The sequence below is a fragment of the Halichoeres trimaculatus genome, unplaced genomic scaffold (assembly GCF_033239565.1).
Source record: "Halichoeres trimaculatus isolate MK-OKI-2021-1 unplaced genomic scaffold, fHalTri1.1 fHalTri1_scaffold_9, whole genome shotgun sequence".
NCBI lineage: Eukaryota > Metazoa > Chordata > Actinopteri > Labriformes > Labridae > Halichoeres > Halichoeres trimaculatus.
This window is the reverse complement of record NW_027437188.1, coordinates 5,180,014-5,199,784: the sequence shown is the minus strand read 5'-3', so window position 1 is coordinate 5,199,784 and position 19,771 is coordinate 5,180,014. Positions and strand designations below refer to the sequence as shown.

Below are 19,771 nucleotides of genomic sequence, written 5' to 3'. Positions count from 1 at the left end.
TGACTGTCCCACAGACAGTGTGCATCGCCCTGCGATTCTTTGCCAAGGGCAGCTACATGTACTCTGTCGGGGATGCAGAGCAGCTGAGCAGGTTTGCGGCATCCCGCATTGGCTGCTGCCCTCACACAACTTACAGACAAATTCATAGCGTCCCCAGGATGAATGAGAAGGAGGTGGAGCCAGTTACCTGTGTCGGGAAGCTGATTCTGAACAAAAGATGAAGGAATTGTAGCACATATTTTGTCAATGAAATGTACACACAGCAGAACATATCACCACTTTTTTGGGAACATTTTAGGAGAAGCTGAGCTTCCCTTGTAGTCTTAGAGCATTCGCCACTGCTTGAAACAGACTTATCAGATGTGATGATGTTCTTGTATTTGTTTTATATCTGCTCCTATGTTCTTCTGACTCCAGAAGGATTACATCTGGGAGAATGAAATGATAATTGGAATACACGCAAGTCATTTGCACAGTAGCATTTATTATTGTATGAGATTTAGAAGTGTGATCACTATCATACTGAGCCACTGATGAGTAACTTAGGCAGTTACACAGTCCGCTATGCGTTGCCATGCATTTTGCCTGCGGTTGGCCGCTGCTACTGTGTTCCCCCTTACCGAGTTATTACTTCTCTCCTCCTCGTATAGCTGCTTATCAGCCGCTGCTCTTCAGCGGTGAAATACGGAGCTCTTACTTTGTCGCCTATGACTGTGATTGGCCAGCTGCCTCTGAGCCCTCCTCTTTTACGTGCGCATTCACGGCTCTTGATGAGACAATCCTGGGTTGAGTTACCGTGTTGATAACTTGCGTTGTGCTATCGATTATCCTGATTGCCATTGTTACGGTTACTCAATCCTGGATAGATGTGAGTTACCGCGGATAAGTTCACCGCTCTTCGTGCTATAGGCCTCAGATGTGGGTTGGGTTGTTGGGGGTGGAGGGTTGGTGTGTTGATGTGTATGTTTACGGGGGATTATCACATCACTTTATTTTGATTTCAATTATTTTCTGTTTGTCAAGTGTTTTGTGTTACCATGTTTGTGTATGAAAAGTACTGTATGAATAAAGTCTGATTGACTGATTGAATATGACAGAGAGGTATGACAACTCAGCAGCTCACAGCAAGGTGTTGAGGAGACTAAAAAAAGGTAACGATGATGCAGTGGCATGATTAAAAATGTGGCTATCGGGTTTCCACATCAAACAGCCTCAGTGAGATCGGATAAAACAGAATACAAGAGAACCTCTCATTCCAGCCGGACGTAAAACGCAGCTACTGTGTCATAAATAGCACCATGAAAAGATAATGTGCAGACATGACGCTTCTTGTTCCCTCTTAATATTGAAGTTTGGTTTTAAACTTGGTTCAGAGTGAGAGGTAACTGAGTTCACTGTGATGCATATTTTGTCAAGCTATTGTCTTGTTTAGTCTTTTTTTTCCCCCTGATATTCTAACTTTGTTTTAGAAAGAAGCAGGATAATTGCTTGTTCACGACCTTAATTGTCAGAGTTAAAAATAAAAAACAAAACAGGCATAAGTGAGCACCTCTCCATCTCTATGGAAACACAAAGTTAGAAAAACAGAATTTAATACTAACAAAACAAGAGAAAACCAATATAAAACAGAACTTTTATGCTTTATTAGCCTTGTGTTTTTGAACGACAAACACTAGTCCAAATCTCAAATACAACTTCAAACCTTTGCTTCCTCTCTAACCACACACAGAACTCTCATTTTACCTCACAGTCACACTCTCACTGAGCTGTCCTCTGAGACTGAAGAAGGTTAACTGTAAAGGTTAGAGTTAGGAAAGAATAGGCACCACAGGGACTACTAATCTCCTGATTTGGCACTTTGTCGAGGAGACAGGAAACCACAGCATCCTTGATCTATGGCTAACGGTGTGAGTTTCAGTATTGGCACAGGAGAGAAGGAGAAGGACCCTGGGACTGCCTCGGGAAGGGATCACACATCAATCTTCACTCGTAGCGGGGTCAATAGATTCTAAAAATAAACACATTTACCTCAAAGACACAAAATGACAGATCTGAAGCTGCACACCTGTAGACACCTCCTCACAAGGAGGAAGCAATAACTGCTCTGGCTTTTTTTTCTGCACAACACAATATGCTTTGCAAATTTACCCAGAGAAGATTGAATACTTAGAATTCCATACCACAACCTTATCAGGAAATCATGTGAAACATCAAAATTAAAGATTTAAAATCTTGCCAGACTTGATGGAAGATTCTGAGAAATGTGTTAAAGTATCTTCCTATAAAGTGTTAACCTGAGGGCAGTCTCAGTTTGATGTGAGTGAACGAGGTCTGACATCAGCGCAGAAATGTCTTCTAAATATTTAATGAACTCAAAGTATAGTATTTCTAGAACACATGCCTGCTGAGGGTCTCAGGGCTGTATGACTCAGAGGGCTCTGTTTAACCTGCTTTATATCAACCATGTGGAAAACAGGGTTATGAAAAGAATTACATTTTTAGACCTCACTGTATTTTTATTACTTTCCTGAATGTTTGTTTCTATCATGAACTGGAGAGAAAAAAAAAAGAAGAAGAAGAAGAAAAAGCTTAAATTTATATCAAAGCTTCTTCAATCTAAGGTAAAGTTTACCATTTTTAGAGTTGGGAACACAATGCAGTTATTTTTAATACAGGGGGTAATGACTAAAAATTACCAGCCTGCTACTGTTTTGATTTTCTTCACACAACAATCATGTCTTTATTGGTAGGTTTAAACAATCTTTATTCGTCTTTACTGCAAAATCCATCTTTCTTTTGTATAGCATTGCAAAATCAGTAACGCCTTAACACTGGTAGTCAAGTTGTTTATTTACCATTACCACCATTTATTAAAGGTGACCAACCAGTCTCCAGATATGTTATTGGACTCCTGTTTTGGGTGTGCTTTTACATGCTTTAAAGAATTAGTACTGTTGCCAGATAACCTTATCTGTTTTCTGAAAACATCACAGCTTTCAGTATTTTGGTATTCAGTGTGAAAATATACCAAGCAAAGCTCCTCTCTGCCATCACACAGCTGCACTGCTGAGTGATGCGAGTGGCAACACTCGCAGTAAAGCAAGGGGAGCACACATAGAGAAGAGAAATTGAAACTTCAGTATCAATCTCATCATGCAAGTGTTGATCAACACTGATTCAAATTTGGTATGACTTAATCAAAATTTTAGATAGATCTGCACGGCAGTTCTCATAACAATGTTTTATTTATTTATTTATTTTTTTTTAAATTGTGGTGGAATTTTCATATTGCTTAATGCCTTTCATTAGTTAATTCTAAATTGACTCTATATGTGTCACAATAATACCTGTATTTGCCTTAAAGTTATCTGTACACAGAGACAGTATTTTTTCCTAGTCTGGGTTGGATCCGATTCCCATGTTCTTATCTCCTTGAACGCTGTTCTCGAGCTAAGCTGAACCCATTGGTTCATAGATAGACATAGCAATCCCAATCTCAAGAATACTAAATACTGAGCACACGGACTGGTCTGTTAGAATTGACTTTGCATTACACTGGGCACCATGTGTACTGTCTGTCATTTTCTCCTCGATCAAGCTATATAAACTATTTCAACTTAAGCCATCTGAGTCTCCTGAGTCTTCTTCATCAAGTGTCAAGATTCCTGAAGTTTCCTCAACATTAATGAATGGATCAAAAAGCGGCACACTGAAAGGCAAAGAGTGGTGGGTTGACCATCCCTGCTATAGGACAAGAGAACCATAAGTTGTAACAAATAATCAACTTGTCTTGTGCATTATAGCCCAGAAATTCTGATCTGTGAGCAGCAGGCAAACTAAAAATGTACGTCTATGACTGCTGCTGAACCAAAGCATCAGCAAGGTCAAGCACTGCAAAAAATCGACAAAATAGGTAAAGACTCACACCAACACTGGTGTTGGGATCTGAGTCTCTTCAAACCAGCTGAACAACATGACACAAACTTAAACTGTTTAATAAATGGACAAAGTCTCTGATGGGGTACTGTTGTCAAGAACACCAGTAGAAAATGTTAAACTCAACCTAACTTCTGTCAAACTAGTGTGAGGAACAGAGGTGGAGTTGAGGCCTGTTATGATTTTGATAATGCAGAATTTTTCATCTTAATGTCCAAACTACGGGGTTAAATTAAAAATAATCCTTAATATGGTGTGTGCCATTAAACAAATTAATTATTTGGACAAGAATTGTTCTGCACCAGGCTGTAAACATGTTTATTTTGCTGTGAAAATCAGCTTTCCTAAATGGCTTTACATGTTTTCTGGTACTTCCAATGCCAACTTCAAGAGGACACTTAAGGAACTGTAGTTTCTAGCACTCCAATGACCAAATTTCTCATGCATGGAGGGTACTCCATATTAGACATGCACTGATCGATCAGTGCCAATTTCCTTGATTTTAGGGGATCGGTGCACCCTTGTTCCATGTACATTCACAGCAGCTTTTGTGCCAATATCTGTGTTTCTTAGAAAATGAAGTGAGATGAATGGCTTCTCCTGAAGGTAAATCACAATCTACTAAGAAAAAGTCCCCGTTTCCACCAAGCAGTTCAGTTTGTCTCGCATTTTACGGCGTTTCCACTGACTAATGCCGGGACAGACCCACAAATAACTGAGACGAGCCATCCCACTTTTTGGGACCCTTCCAAAAGGGTCAAACTAAACTGATCTGATCTTGGAGGGTGGAGCTACAACACTGCAGCCCGCTGATTGGTCGAAAGAATCATCACTTACTGTGCATCGTTGCTCTTTGTTTACTGTGTCACATTTTTCTTCTTTGCTGGATTTATTAGCGAGGTACACTGTGTCGCACTGCTTTGACGTCAAGCTGTTATGTTGCTGATGTGGCTGTTGGCATCCGGCCTACATGCTACCTACTAAGAGGGGGCACGGTTGGCAGTGGAAACACAAACAGGACCAAGCTGAACCGAGCCAACCTGTACCAAACCGTACCAAAACCGGACTGCTTGGTGGAAACAGGGCTTAAGTTCGTCATTCAATTCCGCACTAGTCCTTCAAAGCAAGAAGTTTTGCTATCCATTTTGGGGTCACCTTATTTGTTGTCCAACTGACTGTTGGGTGAGGGACAAAAACTAGATTGTTCCAAGCTGCAAATTCTGGTGATGAACATGAAACCAGTGCAAAAGAGGGGAACAGGGTGTCAATACTTTTGATTTTACAGTGCCACTCAAAGTTATTTTAATAGTAGGTATTTGTGGTATCATGGGATGACAAGTGTGTACATCACAACTGTATTCCAGGTGGCAGGACTATAACCCCAAACTTCACCTCTTTGCCAGATTAATCAGGAGTTAGTTTAAGTCAATATTTGTTAAATGGAGACTGTCATCTTTAGGCATAAAATATTTTGATTATTGATGTTTTGGGGCCTTAATGCAAGCACTGGAGTGTAGATAAAGACAGCTTGTAAGAGTTTAACTCCTGTTCACATGTTGAAGTTCTTCAGTGGCTTGTGCTTAAACACATTTCATCCATCAGAATCACCTTGACCGTGGAATGACTTTTTCTCTTCAATCCCCTGAGACAAAGGCTGCTCGATTGCATTTATAGATCCTTCATTGTTTGTGCATTTCCATTTCCATCACAGGTCAGGAATACAAATGTCTTTAATCCTGCAAATGAAAGCAGGGAGCCCTCAAAGTGTTTGAGCATGTTTCAATACCTTTCTGAAGGCACAAAGCGAGGCATTTCATTTCTTCGTGTCGCAGTGTTTTCCTTTTTGACTTATTGGTACAATCAATCTTCTGGCTCAGAGATTCCTCTGAACATCAACCTCATGCTGAGAGCGGGAGTTAGAGGACAGGAGAAAGACACCGAGTGTGAGCGTGTGATACAGGAGGGAGAGACAGTGAAAGACAGAGAGAGAAGGTGAGTCATTTATTACCCAGAAAACAAGCCTGGTTGCTCAGCTTATCGTCTCTGATGCAAACTTCCCTAGATTCAAAACCTCAGGTGGATGACTGAAACCGTGATCTATTTTGCTTAGGAAACTAAACAATGCATTTCCAGCAGTGTGGGCTGCTCGAGAGAAACCAGCACATTGTGTTGGGAGCATGGGTTTTAAATGAAAGCTTGGCACATGGCCAACAAGTCATCTGATGTTGATCCTGAGTTTAAAGGAGGACTCATATGCGCTGAAATCTTGATATCACAGCAATGTGTGCTTTCTGAAGTTGGTAGCTTTCTAGAAATCTCTAAAGACAACGTTTGTAGGCTTGGTGTTTTTCTATCCTGCTCCCATGATACAAGTGATGTCTTCTTTTCTGAAATACATAATTATCCGAAGAGATCTGTCTTTTAGTGGCTGTCTCCATCATGACGGCTTGATGATGATGGCTTTGCAGTGTAATCAATGTTAAGTGGCACATGTGTAGTTGTTTTCAACTCTAAAAAGAAAAAACAACACGGAATATGCCTTTTCTACAACTAGAACAACACACATCCCAAACTCTCCAAGCGTCACACCACAAATGCTAGACCTGCAACACTCCACGTCACATTAAAACTCCACTCCAGGGACACTGCCTATTATTTCCAGCACAGCACCTGCTTCTTCTGCAACTTGTGCCACTGTGATTTGTTGCCTGGAGTCATTGGAGGCACATAGAGCTATAATTGGTATTATGTATAGCAGTGGTTGGTAGAAAATTATGAGATTGTGCAGCTTGGTTTAAGAGTGATTCTTTAATTAGGGGGACATTTCAGGTAAACAGACAAGTAAAGAAAAAAAAAAATCCTTTTTTTTGGGTTTCATGTTCTATTTGAATGCAAATAATAAACCAGGAATGTACTAAATTCAGTAGTTGGCGCGCTTAAGCTCTAATGAATTCTCAAATAATTAAATTAAAATAATTAAATAATAAAGGTATTAAAAAAAGAGCATAATTTTGTCAACTGTGCTATGGACAAAAGTTGTTAATATTTTTTCAACATAAATCCATATATATTGAATTTAGAGTTATTCAACATTTCTATGTAAGACTACACTCCCTAGAAATGCCCCTCATCATTTATATCACAGTTTAGACAAAATTTAAAAGAATTATGGCACAAAAACCACATGTAACATGGTTGACATTAGCCGCGTTTCCACCAAGCAGTTTAGTTTGGTTCAGTACAGATTGGCACGGTTTGGTACAGTTAAGCCTGATTCCGTTAGCATTTCCACAGCAAACTGTGCCCCCTCGTGGTGTAAGCCGGATGCCGAAAGCCGCAGCTGTTTAACAACAGTGTGACGCTGTAGCAGCGTGACACAGTTTACCCCGCCAACAAATCCAACGAAGTAGAAAAACGCCACACGGTAAACAAAGAGCACAGATGGAAGACATCCAGCATTTCGTCCTCTCTGTGATTGGCATGTAGCTCTTTGATACAAAGTGTAATCAAGCTTTGTTTCAGAGAAGGCTGTGTGCCGCCAGGAAAAATGCAGCCGCTGTCGCACCTTCTGACAGTGGATCCGTTCAGTCTAGCACCCATACGAAAGGGTCCCAAAAAGTTGGATGGCTTGTCTCAGTTTTTTGGGGATATGTCTTGGAATAAGTCAGTGGAAACGCCACAAAATGTGTGCCCTACAGAGACGAACCAAACTGGTCTGCTTGGTGGAAACGTGGCTATTTTCTCCATTATTTGGCTCTTGTTTTAACTGCAGACCTCGAACATACCACCTCCTGACCTCAATCACCTCATATTTCTGTGCATTTTCTTCACAGTTTGGTCTTTTTAACCTTGAAAGTAAGAACACCGGAAAATGTTGGCAACACCGTTGATGAACAGTTAATGCGCCCCATGTACAGACAATAATTCTGATGAAATATTTATGAGGAGGAGTTAAAGCATGCCACGCTTCCTTCATGGTTCCAACCAAAAAAGGATGTGACCTCAACTGATTTAAGTCATGTGACTTTGGAACAAACCATTGCTGATTGACAGTTTCTTTTTTCAATGGGTAACTCAGTTGACGCAGATTTCTCGGACACACATAACATGGATTACATTATCCGTATAAATTATCAAAACAGTTTTTAGAACACCTTTGTCATATTTTGAAGATTATTCTAAAAATAATAATAATAATAATATTCACAATAACGTATCCTGGTGTTATTTTGAAGATCAAACATGACATTCGAGAAATCGGACAGCACAAAAACTGAAAATTCCAATACATGATTTGCATTTTTAGCTAAATAAATTATGCAACCTATTAGGTCTGAACAACTAATCGATTTGAAACCGACATAGCAATGTAATAGAATGCAATTTTCAAATCGCAAAAGCTGCAATTTAAAAAAAGTTTCATCAGACCTGAAGGGAATATAGTCCCTCATTCTTGTTCTTCCTTAAAAATAGCAAAAGTCAAAATGCTGCTTTTTCTGGCAAAAACCATGTGAGCTACAGAGATCCATCCAGTAGAATGACTGTGGCTGGCAGAGCCATACCCCTTATAAGCTTCATACTGTATGGTTTTTTACTCTTACTGACAACTGGAGGTCGGTAAAATTTGACTGTGTTCCTTTTTCTTTTTAATGAAGAAGTGCAAAAAAGACTTGTTTAAATGTTAACAGTGTCCTTTGTAGTGTTAGTCATACTATGGGATGAAAGCTTGTTTTTAGTGAACAATCCAGAAAATAAAATAAAAAATTGCATGCTAAATCACAATCGCAATATTGGTTAAAAAAAAATCACAATTAGATTATTTTCCAAAATCGTTCAGCCCTAGAACCTGTTAACTTTCTGTATTAAATAAAAGTGAAACCTCACTCAAATTACCCACTTTAAAATTGGTCATTGCTAGAAATTAATATTTAGTGAAATTCATCAGTATATCCTATGGACATGAAATGTAACCCTAGTTATAGAATCACTCCTAAAAACTTGGTAACTGCAAAAAAAAAAAAAAAAAAAAAAAAGTCTTTTGTCGTTTGCCATGACCACAGTTAACTCCAGTGACCTCAGGTAACCCCGGCACGTGAAGCAAACAAAGGTCAGTCAGAGTTTGCCAACATCACAAGACGAGGAATAACACCACTGATAGAGAGTTGATTAACACTTCTCAGAACTACACAACTCTGCCCAGGTGCTGATGAGGTGGTGGTGAGACACAGTACTTCCTGTCCTCTTTTCCTACTTGGCACTGCTTGTAGTACGAGATCTCAGGCACACTTACACACTTATATTCTGAATTGCACGTCCACTCAGGCACATTCAAGACAAACAGAGCAGCAGAGTGAATGCTGAACGCAGGAGCATGCAGACTCTTTGCACAAAGCAAGCAGCTGACATACGTTACCTCAGAGGGGAGAGCCAGGACTGGTCCCTGGGTGGGAGTCAAAGATCATTCTGCCAGTGCCATCTGTCAAGCAGGTTGGCTACAAAGGAAGTAAGAGCAAGTGTCCCTCTCGCTTCTTCCTGTGCGCCTCTTTCGCTCCACAACAAAGTCCTCTGCTTTGATAAAAGAGCAAGCTGTACTCCAGTAGCAGGGGAATCCTCCTGTCAGACTGAAACCAATCTGTAGTGAGTTTAAATCCCCAATGAGAAGATGGAAGGACGCGCCTCCCTTTTCCTGGGGAATCGCGACTTGCTCCGGCTCTATCTGCCACCGCGCAGAGCCCCCTCTCTCCCTGCTTCTTCTCCCTCCTTCTCTGCTCTGTTTCGCTCTCCTTCTTGATCCTGCTCCACTTGTACACTCGCTCCCTCACTCTCTCTGGCATGCATTCTTATCCACTGAGGCTTAGGCAGCCACAATCACACGCACCCCACCGTACACACAAACAAACGCACATAACATGAACCAAAAACTCCTCACAGCTTCTTCACAGAGCGCATTTCATAACCTTCTGCTGTCACACAGTGGAACGTGTGTTCAGGCGTTACTCGAGAACAAACCCTCACACATCAGAACAGTCAGAGAAAGTGAGCTCTTTCAGCTAAAACATAATCTGGTACCTATTTCCGATATAATTAAACTGGATTACATCCATCCTTTTCTCTGGGCATTACTCACACATTCAACCAGAAGCAATCAAAGTGGAGGATTTCAAACAGAATACAGAATGCCTGGGATGCTGTGATGTAAAAATGGATATAATGAATAAAATAAATCTTCCAGCATGAGTCACCGTACAGTAAGACTTCACTTGCAAATCCCATTTCCCCAAGAAGACACACAAAATGGGCTGCATTGTACGTGTATGTGCTGGTGTGCATTAAAGCTACCATACGCAGGACTGGTTGGTCTCTGGAGACGTTCTATTTTGAGCGTTGTGTCGTAATGACAACAAAGGAAAGAGGACAGCGAGCAGTTATTGAGAGAATCCCCCTAAAACGGCCCCCTCCATTACAACCACTGCCTCCACCTCTATAATCTCACTCTCTCTGCCTCTCCTCACACTGAAAACCTCCGCTCTTTAAGGAAAAAACAGCAGCAGGAGGAGGAAGAGAAGGGACAGACTTATCAGGTATTTATACAATAAGCAGGGGTTTAGATATTTACAAATGTTGTAAAATCTTAGATATTTAATGTGTAATTATTACAATGATTTATGATTTTTGGACAGCACAGTAATCTGGAAAATTACTTATTCAGAGTGCCGCTCAGAGTGATTCACAGTGTAAGAAAATACAGGCACGATTGCTTTGTCTGAAAATTCTGGAAGGGTATCAGGTCCAGGGGTAAGAAAAAAAAAGAATTAATATTGCACTTTTGAAAAAGACAGATTCTCAAAACTTTTATTCACAAAATCACAGTAAAGATTCACATAAAAAACAGCTGCTTTTGAATTGATTCTTATGTCTGACTGACATTACTGGCATCATTATCTTTAGAACAGGAAGTAGGATTTACAATATAATCATTGTATTATGGAACAATAAATAACGCAGTTAGCCTTTGGAATTAATGTTCTAACCTAATGAAAAATGACCCCCAGCCACAATAGCTATTCCACAAACAGGGCAGACTGAGTAAATAAATCAAATGCACCCTTCCCAACACACTGTATATATATACATATATATATATATATATATATATATATATATATATATATATATATATATATATATATATATATATATATATATATATATATATATATATATATATATTTATGAAGCAGCTGACAGCTCTCAGTAGATCTGTCTGAAAACAAACAGTAAAGTCATCTCTCCTGTTCAGACCCTCAGAGTTAAACTGAACAAAACAAACAACCACCAACCAATAAAAATACCAAGACTTAACATTATGGGGATAAAAGTTCAGTGTAAGTACAGTAGCTTTAGCTCACACAAGCATCAGCTGATGAGAGGGAGATGATTGACAATTAACTTTTTTTAAAACTCTGATAGACATTATGTTGAAGCAGAACAAACATGTTAAAATAGGTGGTCTACCTTTCAGTAGTTTTGATCAAGGGTTAACATATTGAACGTTACTAAAAGTTTGTAATGTTAAGATGACTGTATGTCAAAGTTATGATCCTGTAACGGACAGCATTCCCCTGTGTCCCAATGCAGAAAAAGAGAGTGTGTGAGGAGAAGCACTGATCCAGATTGATGCGTCTTCAGCCCAACCATGAAAAAACTTGCTTATACAGAGCTATTGTATAAATATACAGTATATCCCACTTTATCAGCACCAGACTTGCAGAAACTTAATATTGGTGTGGAGTAACCCACAGTAACGCACCCAAAAAAAATCAAAAATTTTTTTTTTTTTTTTTTTTTTTTTTAAATTAACATTGAAACATTTTGTAAAATAAAAAAATGTGTTAAAGAATTTAGAGAAAAAGTAAATAGCTCTTTCACTCATTGATAGACACTTGCTTTTTCGCCCAGGTATATGTAAAGCAAATGCATGTAAAAATGCATGATGTCATCAGCATATCTGTGCAGTCTGACACTGGCTTTCAGGCTCTATCTTTAATTTTAGCTGCTGCGGATCATTCAAAAACATGTAAATCTCGAAAAGCACTCAGAGAGCACAGACCCCCACCAAGCATATTGTGATTGTGACTCAACACCTTATTCCTACTTTAATGTTATACTCCTTTTCAGCAGACTGCCTGCTACAATTTGGTGTTAGTTGCAGGTTTGTACAATAATTTGTTACTTGACAGTGTTAAAATTATGTTGACCCAGCACATATTACATATTCCGGATCTTAGTATTCATAATATTGGCAGGATCTGGTTTGTACTTTTACATCTGTCAGAAATTATGGTGACCTTGTCTTGTATTGTTTTGCAAAGCAATCCGACCATTTATCGTGGAGTTACATACACACATGGTAAAGAATCAGTTAAAAAAGTCCTGGATCCAGACGGTGATCCAGATCACCTCCAAAATCCAAATCCTTCTTCCATATCCCATTTTGAACATTTCCTGAAAATTTCATCAAGATTTGTTTGTTAGCTTTTGAGTATGTTGTTCACAAACTCACCCAAAAACATAACCTCCTCGGCGGAGGTAATTATGAGTTGCACTTAATGTATTCTGTACATTAATTGTCCCATCACTGAAAACATTACTCATATCAATTGAAGGGACTGTTTGCATGACAACTGTTTTAGGATGAAACGCAAAGGTATTGTTGCTCTTTGGCCTCTCATTTACATGGAAATGGTGTTTTAGCCGACCTTAATTCGATGCTTTTTTTAATCTACCAAATCTGCTGACTCCCTTTCAACAAATCATGCATCTGTTTCACCACTACTTCAGCAATCAGCTAAGATCCATTACGCCAGATGATCAGCCCACCTCGAGAAGGCTACCAAAAGAATCTACAGTTATACTGCCACCTACAGGCCTGGCATGCTTAATACAGTGTTTTCAATCCCTCAGGATTTTTGTGTGAACTCACTAATTTTCTGCATTTTCAGACGAAACATTGCGTACATGGGGCCTAGCGGCTGAAATACACCAGATGTGTCTGCATTACGTCTTTGCTCTGTCATGGCAACAGATCAGTTGGTTTCCATTTAAGTCAATGTGTCAACTCACACTGGATCTGTTCCGTTACATTCTGTCTGCGTGGCCGATCGGTCATGTCCCAGGTAATACACAGCCATCCTATTTTTGCCGAGCTGTGACGCAGAAATTCAGCATATGATTGAGTGGGACAGGAAATCGTGAGCCGGAAACTGCCCAAGAACACCCAGACTGTCAGTCTGTAAGTCATGCTTCTTGTTGGACTGAACACGCAGCTAAAAATGTCAACTCAAACATGTGAGTTGACAAATGCAGCCAACACGCCACACAGATGTCATGAGTTCAGGTTTATCTGGTATATTTGAGGCATAAGACACATCAATAATTTGTATATGTTCGGATTGGACCATGGTCTAATTCTAACTTTTCTAACTGTAGGGGGTGACAAATAGAAGTCTTTGAAATGTTAAAAATACTAAGAACACAACATGTTGAAAATACCACGTTGAAGTATTTCTGACCCATGACTACTTAGCAGCTGTTATTTTGTCCAGTAAATGTACTCCAAATCGTTTCTAAAATTTGTACCCTTATTTCTGACATTTCAGGTTTTTTTTTTTACTTGAAAAGCATCATCACAACAATTTTCTGTTATTTTTTTCCTCTCATCCCTGGAAGGCTACCAACAATCTTATGTGAAAAAAAGGAAAATAAACCTGGAGATCATTTTAGAGTTTCATGAAAAACAAAAAATTCAGTTAACAAAATATAAACTCTGCTTAACAAAATATTCTGAAAAGAAAAGATGAAAATTACAAACTTTGACTACACTGGTTGAATCAAAGATGAATTCTGAAGTATGTGTAATTAAGGGTAAAATAGCATTAACAAACGATGACAGATAGTTCATGAAGCTCTGACTGTAGAGTTCAAACAAGTTCAACCCTAATCCGGAGATCTGTGCTTCAAAGTGATCAGCAGTGTGTGAGAGTGTGTGTGAATGCGTTTGATGGTGATGATGAGTCTTGCACGGTTCAATCAGAAGCGTGAATGAATGGGTTGAAATTGGCTGGTAGGGAAAAACGCTGTGGACTCAAAAAACCTTGCACAGGAAGAAGCAAACTAAGATCTGTTGTCTAACACTGCATGGATGATGATCATTAAAAGAAAGACAAAGATAAGACAGCTCAATCAGAAGACTGTATGCAGTTAAAATCTAAAGATAAAGAAAGGAAAAACAAAATGGGAAGAGTCAGGAAACAAAAAGCCTGGAGAATGGGAGTCTTCTAATTTTTCCAAGAATCCAAAAGGGACAAACAATTCATTGTGATTAAAAAGTGAAGCATAGCAGCTCTAATCTGTGGATTAGCTCAAGGTTTAGAAGTCTGCGTGGAGATGGAAGTCACCTGCCTCCAGTTTTATTGCCAAGAGGCAGCGAGAGACCACCAATAGGGACTAAAACCCAAACATCAAAGGCTCAGGGTTTGAACATTGTTCTCCGGAAGCCTCGGAAAGTTTGGCTGATAATTCTCAAACAGCATGCATGAAATCAAGTTGGAGTTGAGCGCCTACAAAAAAAAACAAACCCATATTAATCTCCACAATTAAAAAATCACATTTTGCTGTTTCGTTGGACTGCCCACACTGCCAAGGGGTTGGTCAATCAAGTGCTGAGTGGCATCTTCCTGGATCATCTGCACAACAATTTGATGGTCAGTTTCGAGCAGTCGTGAACAGTGTTAGTTTATCCTGAGTCAGATTGCTAAATAACTAATGGAATTAAAATCACAATGGGGGGAAATTAATTTTAAAATATTCATTTAAGGCTGCAAAAGCAAATTAATATATCCGCATGTCTGTAAGGATTGCAGTGACAGATTGCAATGAGCATGATTAGCGAGTTGATGCCAAACTAGTTATGAAAGAAAAACTTATTTCAGCCATGAGGAAATATTTGGATTCAGGTATGGCAATGTGAAACAGAAAAGTGCTGAGAAAAACTTTCTAACTTAGAGCTGCTGTGTAGCATGACAACAACTTGAGCTGAGACAGCACAGAGGAACGTATGATTGTGATTGAAGCCCCAGGCAACTGAGGACTGGGAGACAGCTGAAGGTTATCCAAGCCAAACACAAATACAACAGAGCACAAGTACAGAGTCCGTGGTCATTTACACCTGGTTTAACAAGCTTCCTGGGTGATCAGATCAAATGTGGTGAGCTCAGTATACAGTGCTCACACCTACTAATGAGCATCTGTAATGAGTCTCCAGTGAGCTCTTGCTTCATATTCTAGAAATTAAATGTGCATGTTTTCTGGTTATTTTTTAAGTTAAATAAGCTAACATTTGTATAAACTGATAAATACTTCAACACTACTATTAATCACTCCATATTCTTTAATAACCAAGTAAGCAGACTCATTAACATTTCATTGTACTACAAATTGAATAATGTGATTATAATACAATACTGATTGTTCATGGTTTCAAGAGCATTTTTCTGAAAAATCTCAGTGTGTTAAAGTAGATCAGGCCAAACCAGTTTTTTCGTTGATTGATTGTCAGAGGTGTGCCACAAGAGTCAGTTCTGGGCCCTGTGCTTTTCACCATGTACATCAATGAAATTGTCTCCACTCAACAAAACTTTCCTGCACATCTTTACACCATGTTCCATGCATGGACATCGGGGATGGTGTCTCTGGATTGGCAGACAGGGGGTGGTGGTTCCCCTTTTAAAGAAAGAGGACCAAAGTGTGTTACAACAGCTGATAATCTCAATTCACTGGCTTCCAGTAGCAGCTAAAATCAAATTCAAAGTTCTTCTTCTGGCTCACAGAACATTGACAAGAATGGCTCACGCCTCCCTGGGGTCCCTCATCCAGGTCTACAATCCTTCTCGCTCACTATGCTCCGCCTGTGAAAGACGCCTGGTCCCCCCAGCCCAGTGCGGCTCCAAATCACTAGCCAGACTCTTCTCGGCTGTTGTGCCCAAATGGTGGAATGAATTACCTAACTCTAAGCAATCCGCAGAGTCCCTTTCTACTTATAAGAGATGTCTGAAAACTAGTGCTGGGCAAGTTAACGCGTTAACCTGTCAATCTATTAACGCCGTTAAATATTTTATCGCACATTAGTGCATGTTGCTCACATGCTTTTATTTTGTAAATGTCTGTCGGTGACCGGAAGTGAAATTGGCGGAAAAACACGATGAGTAACCAAAACAAGCATGGAGAAGAGGGGCATTTCCGCTATTTTTTTTTCATCCATTGCCAGTGTTATCATAAAGTCAGCTCGTCTACTGTCTTCAGACTACGACTTCGAGTTTGACGGTTGTCCTTACCGGTTTGAGCCTGAGTACACGGACGAGGAGCTCCATGAAAGAAGGATGCAGAGGGAGAGAGACAAAGAGCTGGCTCCAGAACAACAAACAGGAGCACGTCCACGACTCAATGCAAACTGGTGGTGTGCTTGTGGACAGTGTTCGCCTATGGCAACAGAAGAGGAGTGTATTTGTGATAAAGATGGAAAGTGATGGATGAAAAAATATAGCCGAAATGAGCGATTTTGCAGAGATTATGTCCCGTGCTAAAGCTCCCTTGCCGTGGCTAAGTGCGGCTAAAATTAGCTGGATCTAAATAACTTCTGAAGAACTCCGAGCTGCACGATGTTTGTCTGAGTGAGTATATGAGCATGCACACTCCTATAAATAAGTTCCAGGTGTCAAAAAAACGGAGTTGCCCTTTAAAGGCGCTTGCCGCTTAGTGTATCAGTCCACGCGCACGGCGTGCCAGATATAAACAAACACAGGTAGTCTGCCAGGAAGAAGAGACACGATGAGAACTAGAGCCTTATTTAGCGGTGTTTTTGTGTGAAAGTAACGCGCTGAAAATTCTCTAAATAAAGCGTGAATGCAGACCGATATCAGATTTTTTTGGTGGGAGTCCATTTATTTGTGTTTTTGGTCAAGTAAAATATGGCCCCGTCTGAGTGCAGAGGAAACCGGCAGAGGAGCAGGGAGGGGGTGTTGGGTGCGTGCGCTCTGGGCTTCTGCTGCACAAAAACACTGCTGTAGGGGTAATTTCTGCCCTAAACCTTGTGATAGGACCCAACTTTTCCATCACTTTAATGCCCTGACAGTGGTAATAAGCTTTAATTTTGTATTTACATTTTGTAAATTTGATTTGCACTAAATATGTGATTTAACTATTACTGTATAACAAGTACTGATTTAGTGTTTGCATGACAGATGTTATGGCACTTTCACAATGCAATTAATTATGATTAATCAGGGAAATCGTGCAATTAATTTCAATTAAAAGTTTTAATCGTTGCCCAGCCCTACTGAAAACCCATCTGTGCAGGGAACACTTGTGCACTTAAGCTCACCCTTCTTCTCTTTGCCCTCAGAGGAAGAATGAGTAAGTAGGTCTAAGACTCAGCTCTTGTGATTTTCCAGCACTACAACTGAATGTTGTTGAAGATTGGAGTATACTGTTGCATCAATTAATTGTGGTTTGTTGTCTTGTTGATTATTCTACCCTCCCCACCCACCAAAAAAAAAAAAAAAATCCTGCACTTAATGGCAACACCTGAAGCCGAATAACTTGTAGCACTGTTGTCCCACTAACTAGGTTTTCCTTCTGTCTAAATTCACACTTTTGTTGTGTGTTACTTTAGACAACATCACATTAGTGTGCTTAATGGAACTGTAAACTGTAACTACAGGGGGATCACACTCCTCAGCCTTCCTGGTAAGGTCTACTCCAGGGTGCTGGAGAGGAGAGTCTGGCAGTTGGAACCTCAGATTCAAGAGGAACAACATGGTTTTTGTCCCAGCTGTGGAATACCGGACCAGCTCTGTAACCTTGCAAGAGTATTAGAGGGGGTATGGGAGTTTGCTCAACCAGTCCACATGTGCTCTGTGGACCTGGAAAAGGCTTTTGACCGTGTCTCTCGAGGTATCTTGTCAGGGGTGCTCTGGGAATATGGAGTCCATGGCTCGTTGTTACGGGATTTTCAGTCCCTGTATTTCCAGAGTGACAGCTTGGTCTGTATTGCTAACAGTAAGTCAAACTTGTTTCCAGTCAGGATTGGACTCTGCCAGGGCTGCCTTTTGACACTGATTCTGTTCATTACTTTTATGGACAGGATTTCTTGGCCCAATCAAGTGGCTGAGGGAGTCAGGTTAGGGGTCTTAGGATCCCAGCTCTGCTTTTTGCAGATGATGTGGTCTTATTGGCCTCATCAAACACTGGCCTACAGATCACACTGAGGGGTTTTGCAGCAAGTGTGTAACAGCCGGGATGAAGATCAGCACCTCCAAGTCTGTTGCCATGGTACTCCGTCTGAAAAAGGTGGACTGCCCACCTCGGGTTGGAGAGAGTCTTTGCCCCAAGCAGAGGGGTTCAACTATCTTGTTCACGAGTGAGGGGAAAATGGAGTGAGAGACTAACAGACAGATTGGGATGGCGTTGGCAGTGATGTGGACACTATACTGGTCTGTTGTGGTGAAGAGGGAGTTGAGCCAGAAGGCAAGGCTCTCAATTTACCAGTCAATCTACATTCAGACTCTCACCTATGGCCATGAGTTATGGGTAGTGACCGAAAGATCAAGATTGTGGATGATGAAGATTTAATATTTAAACAGCATCATCATTGCCACTCACCCAGTTGTGGAAGACTAAGGCCTCGTACACACATAGCCGGGCATTCTCAAAAGCAAACCCCCTCCCCATACATTTTTAAAAATACTTTTGTCCACATGCAGCGGGCAAATCCACTGATAAGTGCAGCTTGAGGCATTTCAAACCCATATTTGATGGTGTTTTCCAGACATGAAAATATGTGGTTTCCCAGGTACCCGGCTACGTTTGGAGATGGCCTTTGTTTCTTTTACAGAAATATATATTGTTTTCTGATGTCATGCCATAAAAGGATTGTGGAATGTTCTTATTTGTTTTGGATGATGGTTGTATAATATATAGTCATGCTGCAGTTTCAAGGCTAAAGCCCCTGAACTCGGCTGGTGACAGGTACAACATGCATCACTACCTTTCAAACCTGTTGAAGTTTGATGATGGATCTTACATGACTCATTCATCTGACGTACCCACTCTTGAAGTCCATTGAGTCTACACTGGACTCTGCAAATTGGCATTTTCCTTTAATGCCCCTCACTCATGGAGCACCCTCTTACAGACTACAGATAAAAGCCTTTCTCTCTCTTACAGAGTTTAAGACCTTGATTACTGTACCTTACCTTTTATTGTAACAGCTGTAATTGATTACTTTGCTTTTATGATGGGTTGTGTTGTTTAATGTCATTTTTCATATAATATGATCTCAATGAGGGTAACCTCAATATCTTTTCTAGAGCAAATAAAGATTTGGATATGCCCAATAGTACAGCGCAACTTCAAAAGAGCGTATAAATACCTGAACTTACAAGATTGATTGTTTCAGTGAACTGAATGATAATGTATTGATAGATGTAATTAACGGTAAAAACTTACATTTGTCCTTGAAACCAGGCATGAAATGCTAAATAATAACTCTGCATACCTTTGAGAAGTGCTCAACATTCTCCTTAGTCTCTTTATGTAAAGCTAATTGAATATGAGCTTGATCTGAATCATTGTAACTGTTCATAACACAGCTTTTCACAGATGTGTGATATAATTGTATGACTAATAAAAATTCTGTTGGTTAGGGGCCATTCGATGTGCAACCACTGCACAAGCCCATAGGGCAGGTAGGACAAAAATAACATAGTTGCTATGGAGT

At 40.1% G+C, this 19,771-nt stretch overlaps 1 protein-coding gene across 12 annotated transcripts in view; it reads right to left on the bottom strand.

The window, feature by feature from the left end:
* Positions 1–19,771, bottom strand: part of gramd1bb (GRAM domain containing 1Bb) — a 213,068-nt gene that overhangs the window by 169,028 nt on the left and 24,269 nt on the right. For 2 of the 12 annotated variants that reach the window (XM_074680444.1, XM_074680446.1), the window contains exon 1: positions 9,350–9,738. The exons of 1 other annotated variant lie outside the window; for it this stretch is intronic. The gene's annotated coding sequence lies outside the window, so the exon portion shown is untranslated. Of the gene's footprint in view, positions 1–9,349; positions 9,740–19,771 lie in introns of those variants that run through there. 9 more of the 12 variants (XM_074680447.1, XM_074680445.1, XM_074680443.1 and 6 more) reach the window with 6 other exon arrangements.